Raw genomic sequence first — 13,524 nt, 5'->3', positions numbered from 1 at the left:
ATGTAATTCTTAGTTTGTATTGTGTCCCTAGTGAAGAGATGTTCATATCCACAAACCTGGGAGCATTTGAGACCAAATGCTGTTTGCTTTCCTCATGTCAGTAGTCTTATTGAAGTTATTGGGCCAGATTATGATCTCAGGTGTAACTCGATTGACTTTATTGGTATTATTCCATGGTAGGGCAAGCAGAATTTGACTTTGAAATCTTTGTCACTACTAGCACACCTAACTTAAAGATAAAATATTTGGCTGTTGTATAGCGTACCTTTCATATGAGTGACTCGTTCGTGCCCAGGGTAGCCACCTGAAAATGCCAAGGTCAGGGCAGGCTGCAAAAGGAGAGCAGATTCTCCCAGCACTGGTAGGTGACACTGAAGTCAGACTTCCCAACCAGCCACAAACAGTGCTTCTGATTCCCCAAACCGATTATCAAGAAGCCAAAATAAAAATATACACAGCCCCCTTTACTGCATTTCAGTCTCTGGCTGCCAATCAGCCACTACGTCTAGTAAAGAGACCAGTTATTTAAAACTCTATGCTCTTTACCAAACAGGTTTCTCCTGACCCCAAAGGGTCAGCGACAGTACCAGATCAATATAAGTTTGGATCTTACCCAAAATACCACGCTGCCAGCTAATCCTTTAGTAACTAAAACTAAAGGTTTATTATAAAAAGAAAGAAACAAACTATAAAAAGTGTTAAAGGATTAAAGCAATCACATACATACAAATAATTGGAAAGTCCATATATATCAGGTTTCTAGTAGAATTGTGGTGTTTGCAGGCTTGTATAGTCCCTCTGGTGTACATTCAGTACCTGGATGGGTCTCAGTCCTTTGTTTCACAGCTTCGGTTCAGTTGTAGATGAGTTGATCCAGAGGTAGACTGAAGACAAATGGATGGGGTGCAGCTGCCTTTTATGTCCTTTCGCCTTTGCCATGCTGCTTGTGAAAATTTACAGGAATAAGATGGAGTCCAGGGTCACATGAGTGACTGGTGACTCATCAAGTATATCCCTGGCTTCTCCCCCTGGGCCCATTGTACCGGTGAATTTCCTTAATGGGCCATTAAGCAGGCTAGTGCTGCAGCCATCCTGTCTGGGGTGTCGCCCAGAAACACAGTACAATATGAAATACAGATAAAAACATATCCATAACTTCCATTGCACACATAACACATGAACATAAATGTTATCATCTTACTTAGCACATTATAGCCTTTCTAACGGTATCTGACATGGCACATCTCCCATGAATTACTATGATTCTGACATACTGATGTTAAAAAATATAATAAATGCCCCTCCCAATCCAGCCAGCGTGACACCCCCAACGCGAGATCGGTGTAGAAGGGAGTAATCAGAGCTCCTGAATACACCTCAAGGGCCCCCCTAATCCAGCCAGCATCACAATAAGTCTATCAAGAACTTTATGAAGGTGAGTAAGAATGAAATCACAAATATTTACATCAAATCAAACTTGGAAAAAATATGGAGAGAAGTGTGATACAGGAAGGGAGAATTCTGGTACTATCTTGAATGAATTTCAAAAGATACTCTGTGAGGCTAGCTTTGGTGCAGCAGAATGTAGGTTTAAACCCTGTTGGGCTTTTATGTTAAGTCAAAACCGGGGGCCAGACTGTGTCATCCATATTTAAGAATTTTTAAATTTGAAATCAGTGATGAAACCTGCTTTGAAAATCGGTGGCACCATGTGGTCAATTATTATTTAATATATTTCTTAAGATAAGATTGTCAACTAGATTCTTGCTGCCATATCACATTTCAGAAAAAAAAGTTGATTTCTGATTAATCAAGTGAGACACTTATAAAAAGAGGCAAGTTACAAGAGGAATAATTAGGTGTATTAAATGGCCATGCTACATAAGACAAGAATTAATCCCAACATACCCTGCCCATTCTAGTGCCCAACTTGGTTTTTTGGGGGGGAAATGCAAGAGTTTCAGTTATTTTATTTTATTTTCTCATTGCTTTTTTTTAAAAAACTGGCCTTTTTGATATTTATTGCACCTTTTGTATAAGTGACGTATTTTTATTCTAGCTTGGATCTTCTTGTATAAATTTAGGGTCATATTATCAAAAGGTTAAAGTTTAGCCTAATCTCATATGGTGCTGCAATTGTGCACACATTTGTGTGCAAGTCTCTGCCCTATGCTTTTGAAAATTTGCCCCTATACCGGTATGTGTTTGTTTAGGTCTGTTACTGCTCTTCCCTTCATTTCTATTACTTGCGTGCAGTCAATCTAACAATCCTCTGTTCTGGTCAAAATAGTAGTAGATTGTGTTATACTAAAGACTAGATGTGAAAGATCAGCTGTCTTTACAGGATTAGGCAGATAACCTATGTGTGGAATGGGAACAAATGAATATAATTCCCAGTTTTTACTTTATTTTTGAAAGGGCTATGCTCTTCCAGGGAGGAAGGGTAAGCTTACATTTTTTTTTTTAAAAGATGCCATATTCCTCTGAAGATACTGCTTTCCCTCCTGCCCCCTTGCCCCATCCACACTACACTAGTGGTGTGCCTCAGGTTCCACTGGACTTGCAGTGTAATATGTGTGTCTACATTTGTAGACTGAAGCATGTGAGTGCTGCATAATGTGCTGTTTATTCTCATAGCTATAGTATAGGCCAGACCAAGGTCTTTAGGAGACCCTGTGTGGTGAAATGTGAAAATGACAGTTTGCAATGCTTGTCCTTTTTAATATTTCAGATACTTAGTTGTCATGGTGAGGAAAGCGCAGCCATTAGGGAGAACTTAGAATAAAATGTGCATGAGGTGGGGGAGAAAAGAGCAGCGTTGCTACAATACAGAGCAAGAGCAGGTATCTGAGGGTGCATGCATGGAGCCCTGAGTACACTTTTCCTGGATTACACTTTAAACCTGGGAGTTAATAATAGAATAAAACAAACAATTTCAAATGAAACAAATTATGAGGCAGTGAAGGAGGGGAAAACCAGGAGGGGGAGTTCACATGAGACCAGGATCGGAAGAGGGTCAGAGAACTGGAGAGCCAAAGAAAGAGGGATGGCTGCTCCTCTGTGTCAAAGTAGTAGTACTGTAGGTGCTGAGGTTACAACCTTTATGCTGGGGGTACTCTTGAAATGATGTCCCTGCCACAGTACAATTGGAGAGCTTGTTGGCTCAGCACAACTGGAAACGTTTTCTTAAATTTAGCATAAATTAGCCTTTGTATATTGTAAATAAGTGAAATAAATCATTTCTGCCGTTCATCTTTAGGCAATGAAATGAACCTGAAGACTTATCTACTGAAGAGACTAGAGTAAACCTGGTCCTGTAATAGAAGTCTGGAAAACTCAGCAGCTTAGATCAGTGAACACGTCAGTAGGAATTAAATAGTTGATTTTTTTTAAGACCTTATCCTTGAAATGGTACAGGGTAAAAGTGAATCAGCTATTCATAAAGTTGCAAGTCAGAAAGGGAGAGAGAGAGATGAAGAGGATGCTAGAGTGGGAAGTCAAAATATATTTAATTGTACACCAGAAGATATAGTAAACCTAAAGCTAATAGCCTTGGTTTTTTTTCTGGGTGTAAGTCCGGCAAATATATCATCCTAAACATGGCACTTTTTTGAAATGTGTACTCCAGTTGGGTGGAAGATATTGGTGGATGCTCGGTGTGGCTCCAGTCCTGCTTGACTCTTACAAGTGTGAGATGAAAAAGGCTACGTAAGAGCTATTATTACTAGGGTTAGAAATTGGCTTAAGAATCCAAAACTTCTGCCACCTTCAGCTGTGTGTAGCACTGAGGAAACTACTGGGGGCCAAACTGTCTGCTCTGCTTTCATTGTGGTCCTGGGGGCTACATGCATCTGTATGAAGGCAGAATTTTGCCCATAAGCATTTAGATAATTGGGGCAGCTGTGGGGATGCAACACTCATTTGAAATTTCAGGTTGATGAAATTTCAAGTTGGTGACTTCTTAGTCTTAGGGAGTTGCGTAAGGTGGGATTTGGCTAGAGAATACATGAATGCTTGCAGCTGGAGTTAAAGATCAAATGTTTGTCTCTTGGGAAGGTGGCACTGAAGATGAATTAGAACTGTACAAATTCTGTTTATCAATGCTTATATTTACATATGTCCCCACACAACATTTACTTATTTATTGGGATGTCTCAAATGCATATTACAGATCAGGGAAACAGAAATGGAGCTAGCAACCTGCTTTGTAGAGTTTTGCAGTCAATATGCTGTCCTTTAATAAGCATGGACTTTTAGGTGTAACTTTTTATTTAATGTAATAAATCTTCTGTTTACAGAACTTAGTGTGAATATTTAGTAAAAGTCAGACAGCCAAGAAATACAATTTCCTCTGTGATCTTCATCCTGCCCTTTTTCAGATGACATAAAATCAGGTGTGTAAAAAAAAGCTGAGTAGTTGAGCTGACATGAAAGGTATTTCAGATTTATGTTTTGCAGATGATATGAGGATGATTAATGTATTCATTGCTTTCTTTATTGCTTCTCACAGATAATGTGCATGATGCATGGAAAATTCTGTGGCTTTAAAATCTGTGCCAGGTTTACAAAGACTATGTATGTCAACAGATGTTGAGAATATAAACAGAGTTTTTATTATAAAGTCGCACAAATGCATTTATTATAAAGTCGCACAAATGGTTTATGTGTATAATTTTCAGTATGAGGGAGAATGAAATGAAACTTCTGTGAAATGAGAGAGTTATTTAGATTCCTGAAGCTTTCAGGCTGAGATTAACTTGGTTAAAAGCTATCAGAAATGACGCTTCTGGCTTGGAAAATTATATTATAACAGGACTTCACTTGAAACCGCTGGTGGTGTTTGTTTTTTGTGAAGATAAATTTTATAAAAATGGGCTTTTGAGAGTGATTTTCAGAAAATGAGTTGGAAAACAATTTGAAATGTTCCTAAAATAAGTCAGTGAATGTACTTCCTGTTGTCAGTCCTTTTCTCTGCTGTAATTGCCATTGCATGCTAGTCCTGATTTGAAAAAATATTGATTGTACATAATGTCCTACATCCAACCCTGCCCTGAAAGAAAAGCATCTGGTGTCCATTGCAGCTTGTTCCCCATCCCTCATTTGGGCAGCTTCTGTGACTGAAATGTTAATTTCCATTTCCTCCTCATAGTCATATTATCATTATTGCTGTTGACTCCTTTTCTTACCCAGATCACCAAAGAGCCCCTGCCAAATACAGACAAGCAAGTTTGTCCTTCAGCCTCCCTGAACATGATGTATTTTTTCTTTCAGTCTACAGAAGCTCTGAATAGATGCTCTAAGTGCTATGTAATAGTTAAAATACAATAATTATTAATAAAGATGCAAACAAATGACCTGCCCAGCCAAGATCGTACACCCTACAATAGCTGTGCTCTAAGCTGATGGTCCTACTCAACCACCGTCATCCCTCAACTAATCTTTGGTTGTAGCAGTTGCCCAACGCTGTGGCCATCAGTCAGCTGCAGGTGTGCAGCATTGGTACTAGAACTTGTGACCTTTGGCGTCAGAAACAGGTTTCTACCTGCTGAATTAAATGACCGGTTCCACTAAGTTGGCTGGTAGAGGGAACTGAGACTCCAGTGAGAATTGAGACACCATTGTGCTAGGTTTTGCACAATCGCATACGTAGACATGGTACTTCCCCCGAAGAGCTTACACTCCAAGGTCTCACTCCTGCAATTGGATTCCCAAGGACAAATCCTTGCATCCCTGCAGAGTCCTCTTGATTTTAGCAGGGCTCCTTCTGAGCTGAAGGAAATGACTGCAGGACTGAGGCCAAAGAAAATCATGGTAACTGATCACTTCAAACTGGTCCACAGTGAATCCCAGAATCATGTAATGTCTCTGGAAGAAGACTAGCCATCATACGTGCTCCCATTTTCACTGGAGACAGCCATCAGTACAGCCAGATATTGATGCATCTCGCCATGTTCACAGATATATTTTTTACAATTACGTCTTCTCTTTTGACTGATAAGACAACTGACATAGGGCTGGTGTCATTGTCTGTTTTCTCACTGAATCATTCCGCTATTCTACCTGTTCTCTATTTGTGTGAGCTGGCAGGCTACAGATGTTTGAGACTATTGCTTTTTAAAATGGGGCTGTGGAGAATTGCGGAGAAAGAGAGAGAGCAGAAGAATAAGACAAAAGTAATCTGGGCATTCAAGCCACTTTGTATTACAAAAAAGAAACATGTTTTAAAGCCTCTTAATTTCTTGTCAGATGTGACAAATACTGAAACAAAATGCTTATTGCTTACTGATAAAGCAACCTATCAATTTCCATTTGCTAAAGCAAAAATCTGAGTCAATGTGAAATACTGTCACTACTTCAGGAGCCTGAGTAGTAATGTTTGCTAATAATTTTTTTCTTCATTTACTGAAATCTCTGGCAACAAGAAAAAGATGAAATGTTTGTAGTCTAGAGAAAATAGAATCGTCACCAAACTTTTCAAAACCTCATGGTCCCTGGCCTGTATCTGGTCTGTTATAATTGGGTCTGCAAATTTACCTTAATTGTGAGCTCATCATAAGATGTCACAATCACCTGTAATAACCAAGGTCTATAGGAAAAGATGCGAAAAGGAGAGACTGTACTAGTCCAGACAAAAAAGCCTGCTGCTATAACTGAAGGACTCTGTTAAGATCATCTTGGTAAACAAGAAGATTGTGGAACCAGAAATCTGAATCAAAATTGGTGTGTGAGAAACTAGGCCAAATTGTTTGACAAAATGGTGAGGGAATGGACTATTCTGTCCACCATTCCCTTTGTGGGTCTTTAAAGAAACAGATGTTGGGATAAAAATTGGTTACAGGAGTGAGGTTCACCATCATGGCTGCCACTCCCACCATCTCCTGGGACCCCGGTGCTTCATCATCCTGATCCTGAGAGATGTCCTGACCAGACCAGGCCAGAGAGAGGAACACAGATGACATGTCCACCTTTACTGGCTCCAGCTGAATCCCAAACACCATCTGGGATGAAACAAGATAAGACTTCAACAACAATGTCAGCCATTCTTAACTAATGTCTTCTCTTTTCCCCGGAAGGAGTTTTTACCATCTTTGGTAACATCTAAGAGACTGTCAAGCCAGGGTAGTTTTCCTTCTAAAAACTTTCCAGCTAAAAAGAAAGGCAACAAGGGATGTTGTTAAAATTAAAACCTTATTTAATACTTTACTTTAACTGTTTTTCCTTCTTTATCTTTAATAAAAGGATAAAATAATTTTAAATGGTGTTTATGCCATGGTACTAAGCGGGCTGAGACCTCTGTATACCAAACTCTAAGCTTTGTTTAACACTGTTCAATGTTGGACAATGACTGGGATATGTTAACATCTTTGAGCCCCTGTATTGCATCTAAATTAATAAAACATGTCCTACATGACTAAATTCTTGAAGGATCCCTGTCCACTAAAGTGCAGAAGGACAGGTCACTTCCATCTGAAAATGTTTTGCCTACTGCTTTTACAAGGAACACCTACAATTATTGCTATTGAAGGAGAAAGAGGAAAAGCTGTTTCTGGTTTGTTCACACAGACACCTGCGGTTGAGCCATGCTAGCTGACCCGGGCTTGAGGGGCTCAGGCTGCAGGGCTGTTTCATAGCTGTGTAGACTTCTTGGCTTGGGCTGGAGCCTTGGCTCCAGGACCCTGCGTGATGGGAGGTCTCAGACCTTGGGCTGGAGTCTGAGCCCATAAGTTTACACTGCAGTGAAACATGGTCCAGCCATGCGTGTCTAGTTGCTGTGTTGACATACCCTTTGGGTTTAGCCCTTTGGGTTCAGATAAGTTCATACTTATCCTGTATAGTAAGTCAGTTTCCTCTGTTTGTGTGGGTCCATTGAACAGCACCAGGGGAGAGAGAAACATTTAGAATAATAGGGAAATGTGGTGGTAAAACCACAAAAATTGGCGGGAATACAAAGGACCGGTAACTACAAACTTTTTTGTAAAATTGATAGATTTTGTCTTATTTCCATCACACTGTTTCTAGATAAGTGAAGTGTATGTGCTTGTGTACAAGAGCTCAGTGAATGAAACTTAAGTGACACAAGAACCTATTTAAGTAAAAGATAAAACTCTGACTGGAGAAGACAGCTGGCAAGGGCTCATGGATCCTGAGAATCGTAGCAAATCTTGTCTGAGTGTTTGTTTAAAGGAGACTTGTACAGCTTCTAAGGAGTTATTTCTTAGGCAATTAAATCACTGTAGCTCCTGCATTAAATTGTTATACCTCCCAACTCTCCTCCTGTAGACCAGTAATAACACCCAAAAACTCAGAAAGCATCCACTGCAACAGGAGTTTCTTTCTGTTTTGTATGACCTCTCTGTATTTCCAGCTACTTTGCTTTAACTATGATAAGGCATATTTGTTTTTGTCCTCTATAATTGATAGTCCCTGTTATATCATGCGATGTGTGGTCTTTATTTATTTTAATCTTACTTGGTGACAATCCCTTGGCACGAGTCCTTTCTATAGGTACCTTCAGCTTGATTAATGACCATGAAGAACTTCACAAATTTACTAAATCCCATGGAATTGGGGTACTGAGAACACGTTCTTAATGAATTAATGCTCTCTTAGTTGCTGTAATCAATTAATTTAGTTTAACACACTGTGCAATAAAACTGAATACTCCTGAACTTAATCTGTGTTGATACTTCCTTTTTTCTGTTTCTCGGCACATCACTTTGTCTTCTCTATTGATCACAGGTTGGAAAATTTGTTTTTATGTGCATAGCCAGCGTATTTCATAACTGTTTTATGTACTTAATATTTTGGCTGAAATATGTCTGTGCCATTTATGTATTGAAAATATAATATCCTTTAACCTACAATCTGCAGAGGTAACATGAATTTTATGTAAAATATTCAATTGTGGACCACATCTCCAGCTTTTTATATGTCACAGTGGTCTTATTTCCCCACTCCCCCTCCATTGTCAGATAGTGAGGTCATTTTCAGTCCTCTGAGAAATTTTATTCCCAGCCAGATGCGGCCCATATATTAAAAGTAGCACCTGTGGCTAATATCACAGCAGCTTACCATAAATTTACATGGTAACTAGGATTATGTCTGTCAAGACTGTTAAAAAATGTCTAGATTTAATTTGATTTCCAGTACTGAAGGAGCTCTCCGACATTTTGCTTCATAACTATATTTTAAAAGTTAAAATCACTCCATTGTTAAGTTTTATAGCACTCCCACTGCCCATTAAGTTGATTTGTTAAATAGAGGTCAGAGTAAAGCAACTTGGCTACATTAGGATCGGAAACCAACCCATTTGTGACAAATTTAGTCCTCGCGTGTGAATCTTCTCAAAGCCTCAGCACTGATTGGTTTCAGGTGTAGCTTATGTCAGTTGTGTTTAACCTCAAAGAATGAGCAACATGAGTCCATTGTCAGTTTTGCTTATCAAAAGACAAACTCATTTTCATTTATTTGGTGGTGAACTATTTTTAATGTGACTGTTGACTGTTTGCCCCTCTTTTAGACTTTTGCATTAGATTGCCTCTTGAATGAAAAGAATAGGTTTTATATCCACCTAGGTAGGTGCTGTTTTTCATATAGTACTTCCTAAACTGCTTCATTTCCCATTATCCTTTGAGTCCTCTTCCATATGCTATGATTTATACACCTGCAAAATTATGAAAGTATTTCTTTTGGTAGGTATGTTGTTCACTAATGTCTTTGCTTTTATGAATACAATAACTGATTTACTATAAATCAAAATTATTTGAGTGGGTTTACAGAGTAAAGACAATCTTTGTTTTTTAAAATAAGGGTTGAATATTGAATTTTTGGCCTATTTGCCTATTTGATATTTTTGCTTATTAGAAACTGATAGTAAAATTTTCAGGCTTCATGAAGATTAATTCAGGCCAAAATTGTGAGAGTGAGCTGGCTCAACTGTCTCAAAACATAGTTTAGTAAAAATATATTTTTATGTGATCACACCTTCTTTATGGTTATACTTGTGATTGTCTTAGTAGATAACCCTCTTGCCTCTGAGTCAGAAGGTTATAGGGTCAATTTCCAGCTGTGGGACCTGGACACATTCCCCTACTCACATCCTAGTGTGGCACTGGGTCTGAAAAGCTGGCGTGCTGAACTTTTGGATGAAAATTAAATGGAGGCTCTCTTGAGATCATTCATCTAAAAGTTTAAAATTCTCCTGCCCTGGTTTTAAAAAGACAAAAAAGACAACAATGGTGTATTGGTCTGTATTGCCTCTTTCCAATAATACTATCAGTTAACTGGCAGAAGTAGTTTTCTTATTGATGAGAAATGCTGAATGACTATACAGAATCTGGTGTCAGTGGTCAGTCAGGAGCTACCAGACGCAAATTAACTTCTTGGTGCTGGGAGTTGGAAATACTTTTTATTTATTTATTTATTTACTTATTTGTCATGGCCATTGTGCTTGGCACTGTGCAAAACACAAAGTGAAGGATGTCTCTGTTTCAGTGTTCAGTCTAAAATTTTTAACTTGCCATCATTGTTTTCCTACTTGTAAATAACTGAATTATGATATTACATTGGCAACTTATCTTTACTTTCACCCCCACCCTCTCACAATTTAGCCTTGCTGTACCTATATGAGCTATTTCCTTATTGCAAGGTTTGCGCGCACCTTCACTGGGCGAAAGCGATGCCTGCCTCAATTGGTCACTTCTCTGACAAATACTTTCTGTCATGCTGCCCCTTGTGAGTGGAGAAAGCTTAGTAAGAATCTATCCAGCCACCTCTTTATCTTCCAAGTCCCTCTTCAAAACTCACCTCTGCTGTAATTCATACAGAAAACTGTAATCTGATAATGACTAGGCAGGTGACGAGTTGTGATCACTGCTAGTGAATAGCTAAGAACTGTGCACATCCCACTTATCTGTCTACTCTGCCCTCTACCTCTTTTGGGGGCAGGGGCTATTTGTACAATGGAGCCAAACCTGTTTGTGGCCTGCAGGCAGTATTGCAATATTATTGTTCATACCACAGTATTAATAAATATTGACAATACTATATTAATTAATATTTTGATGAATCGTGACATTAAAGATTCAGAACATACCTTTATTTTTCACTTTTTTGAAGTACGAAGAGGTTTTTATGTTTGTAAAATCTGTTTCTGAGGTACACATAATTCAGCTTTTTTTAAAGCAGAATATGTATCAGGAGCAGCAGTCCTGACAGCCACAGCTAACAGGTGATATGTGGAAATTCAAGACTTTGATTCTCAAGCTGCTCTAGAAACAGAATTTGACATCAATTTGGAATTCTTTAAAATGTAACTGTGACTTAGAACATCAAGAAAATATGATTTCTAAACTTTTTCCTTATCTCTCTTTCCTTCTGTCCATTCTAGGGTAAAAAATAAAATACAAATAAGGAAATAATTGTGTATATCCAAGCAGAAGAGACTCCTTTACAATTAGCGTGCATGCACTGTATACTCTTGGAGCAGTTAAACCTGAGTTATCTATTCTAAAGAGAACCAGGAAGCTGTCCTGACCTTTGGTTCACTCTGCAGTTGGCTCTTATACCAATACTTCTCTTAAAAGATTAGTGTAGATTTATGATGACTTAATTAAATTATTATAGCATTTATCTAATACTATTTCATCTGTTAATCTGGAAGTATTGTTTCTCATGGTTGAATTTGAACTGGTTAAAGATTTTTGTAAATATACTTTTCACTTCTAACAAGTATTCATTTAGATTGAAAAAGAAAATGGAAGTGCCACAGTATTGCATTTGAAATAAGGGAAGAAAGACACCAAATGCAGGCACGTTGACTTTGATTTTAACTAAAATTTGGAACCCTCCCATATTTGTTCACTCAATGGTGGCAAATACTGTAACAGTATTGTTTCAGTTGGGGAAATAGTAAGATTTACATCCCCTCTGTTCTCAAGAATATTTTCATTCAGAATCACTTTTACTTTTTCAGTTAAAGAAACCTGCTCTCTTACAGCTTTGTAATTATCAACATAGGGGAAGTGAGAAGATACTAATTTCAGTGGAAATGGCAAGTTTTCTCTCCAGTTTGATAGTATTGAGCCTTTTGCATCCTCTTGCTTTTGAAATAGTGAGCGTGACCTTATTAATAACTGTAAATTGCATTCTACACTAGTGGCTTCCCCCCCAAAGCATAAAGAAAAGGCTTGTTTTGGGATATTATACTCTGCAATTATAATTAAAAATGGACTCTGCCTGGTAAAAGGTAAAAAGTAAAATAAAAAAATTACAATGAACCTATTTAAAAATTAACCATTACTTGCCAAAAGCACATCAGACCTACTTAGCGGACATCCGTTAATCCAGCGGTTAGCTGTTTCAGGCTTTAATGCACACTGTTTTACACGTTAACGGTTTTGAAGTTCCAGGCCAAGGTTGACCTTTCACATCTGCTCTTTTCACAGTAGGAATCTCCACTTACTGCTTCCTGTCAAAATGGATTAGAGTGACAAAGTGCAGAACTTGAGCTGGCTGCAATTTAGTTTTTGATCAGAATTATTTCTTTCACAAACAATCACATTTGCTAAAATGTTACATCTGCTCTGAAAAACCACTGGCAGACCCACAGTTTGTCAGTGTGATGTGAGTATAATTTTTCATTTGTCTTTCATAAACCAACTCTAAATATATTTTGGGAACATCCTCCTCCCCTCCTTCATTTGCTATATCCTTCCTTTAATTTTTGTTGGGTTGAGATGAAAACTTGCTTATGTCTTGAACTAACATGAAGCTGGCTGAATCCTTTGAGGGATTTGTATGAAATTGTTTTGGTGAAGAACAGATTGTTCAGTTAGGAGCCAGGGTTCTAATTTTGGGTCCTGTCCTGAGAGGTACTGAGTATGCTCAGCTTCTGATGGTTGATGTTACTTAGCATCATTTTCTCTTTTTTTGCTGAGAATTGTTCATGGAGGTGCTTCACAGGGAAACATTCTGGCACTGGGATTCTGAGGGGAGAGTAATAGTTCATTTCATGGACTGGATGATTTAATCTTCACTGGGTTGGTAACAGCAAGTAGTTATGTAAATGTGTGTTTTACATTGTTAGGGAAATGTCTATCACCTGGTAGAAGTGGGCATTTGGTGGCAATTATTAGTTTTACAAGCTTAGGTTGATAGTTACACACAGTTTCTAAAGTGTCGAATTTAATAAAAACAATAAAAGTGTACAGACATTAATCTTTCTTACAAAGGACCATATTTATCTCACGTTGGATGCATCTGGATTAACATTGGTTTTTAAAAAATTAATTGCATGACTATAATCAGTATTCACCATTCGTGGACTGCACCCATTTCCAGGATGTATTGATTTCACAAGGGGGGGGGGTGTGTGTGTGTGTGTGTGTGTGTGTGTGTGTGTGTGTGTGTGTGTGTGTGTGTGTTCTGCAAAAGCAAAGGAACATTTGTGGGTTTAAAAAAAACCCTGGAATTTCCCCAAAATATTACACATACTGTCTGGCTCTTGGTCATAAATTTGGAGTA

At 38.3% G+C, this 13,524-nt stretch overlaps 1 protein-coding gene across 5 annotated transcripts in view; it reads left to right on the top strand.

Moving 5' to 3' along the window:
- The window catches only part of PCBD2 (pterin-4 alpha-carbinolamine dehydratase 2), a 34,693-nt gene that overhangs the window by 4,699 nt on the left and 16,470 nt on the right, over positions 1-13,524 (top strand). The window contains exon 3 of one of the 5 annotated variants that reach the window (XM_067566518.1): positions 4,299-4,394. The exons of 3 other annotated variants lie outside the window; for them this stretch is intronic. The gene's annotated coding sequence lies outside the window, so the exon portion shown is untranslated. Of the gene's footprint in view, positions 1-4,298; positions 4,395-12,446; positions 12,625-13,524 lie in introns of those variants that run through there. One more of the 5 variants, XM_067566517.1, reaches the window with a different exon arrangement.

Source organism: Emydura macquarii, unplaced genomic scaffold, assembly GCF_026122565.2.
Source record: "Emydura macquarii macquarii isolate MOO-44397 ecotype Brisbane River unplaced genomic scaffold, CSIRO-AGI_Emac_v2 contig_2768, whole genome shotgun sequence".
NCBI classification, from domain to species: domain Eukaryota; kingdom Metazoa; phylum Chordata; order Testudines; family Chelidae; genus Emydura; species Emydura macquarii.
This window is presented reverse-complemented; position numbering and strand designations above follow the sequence as displayed.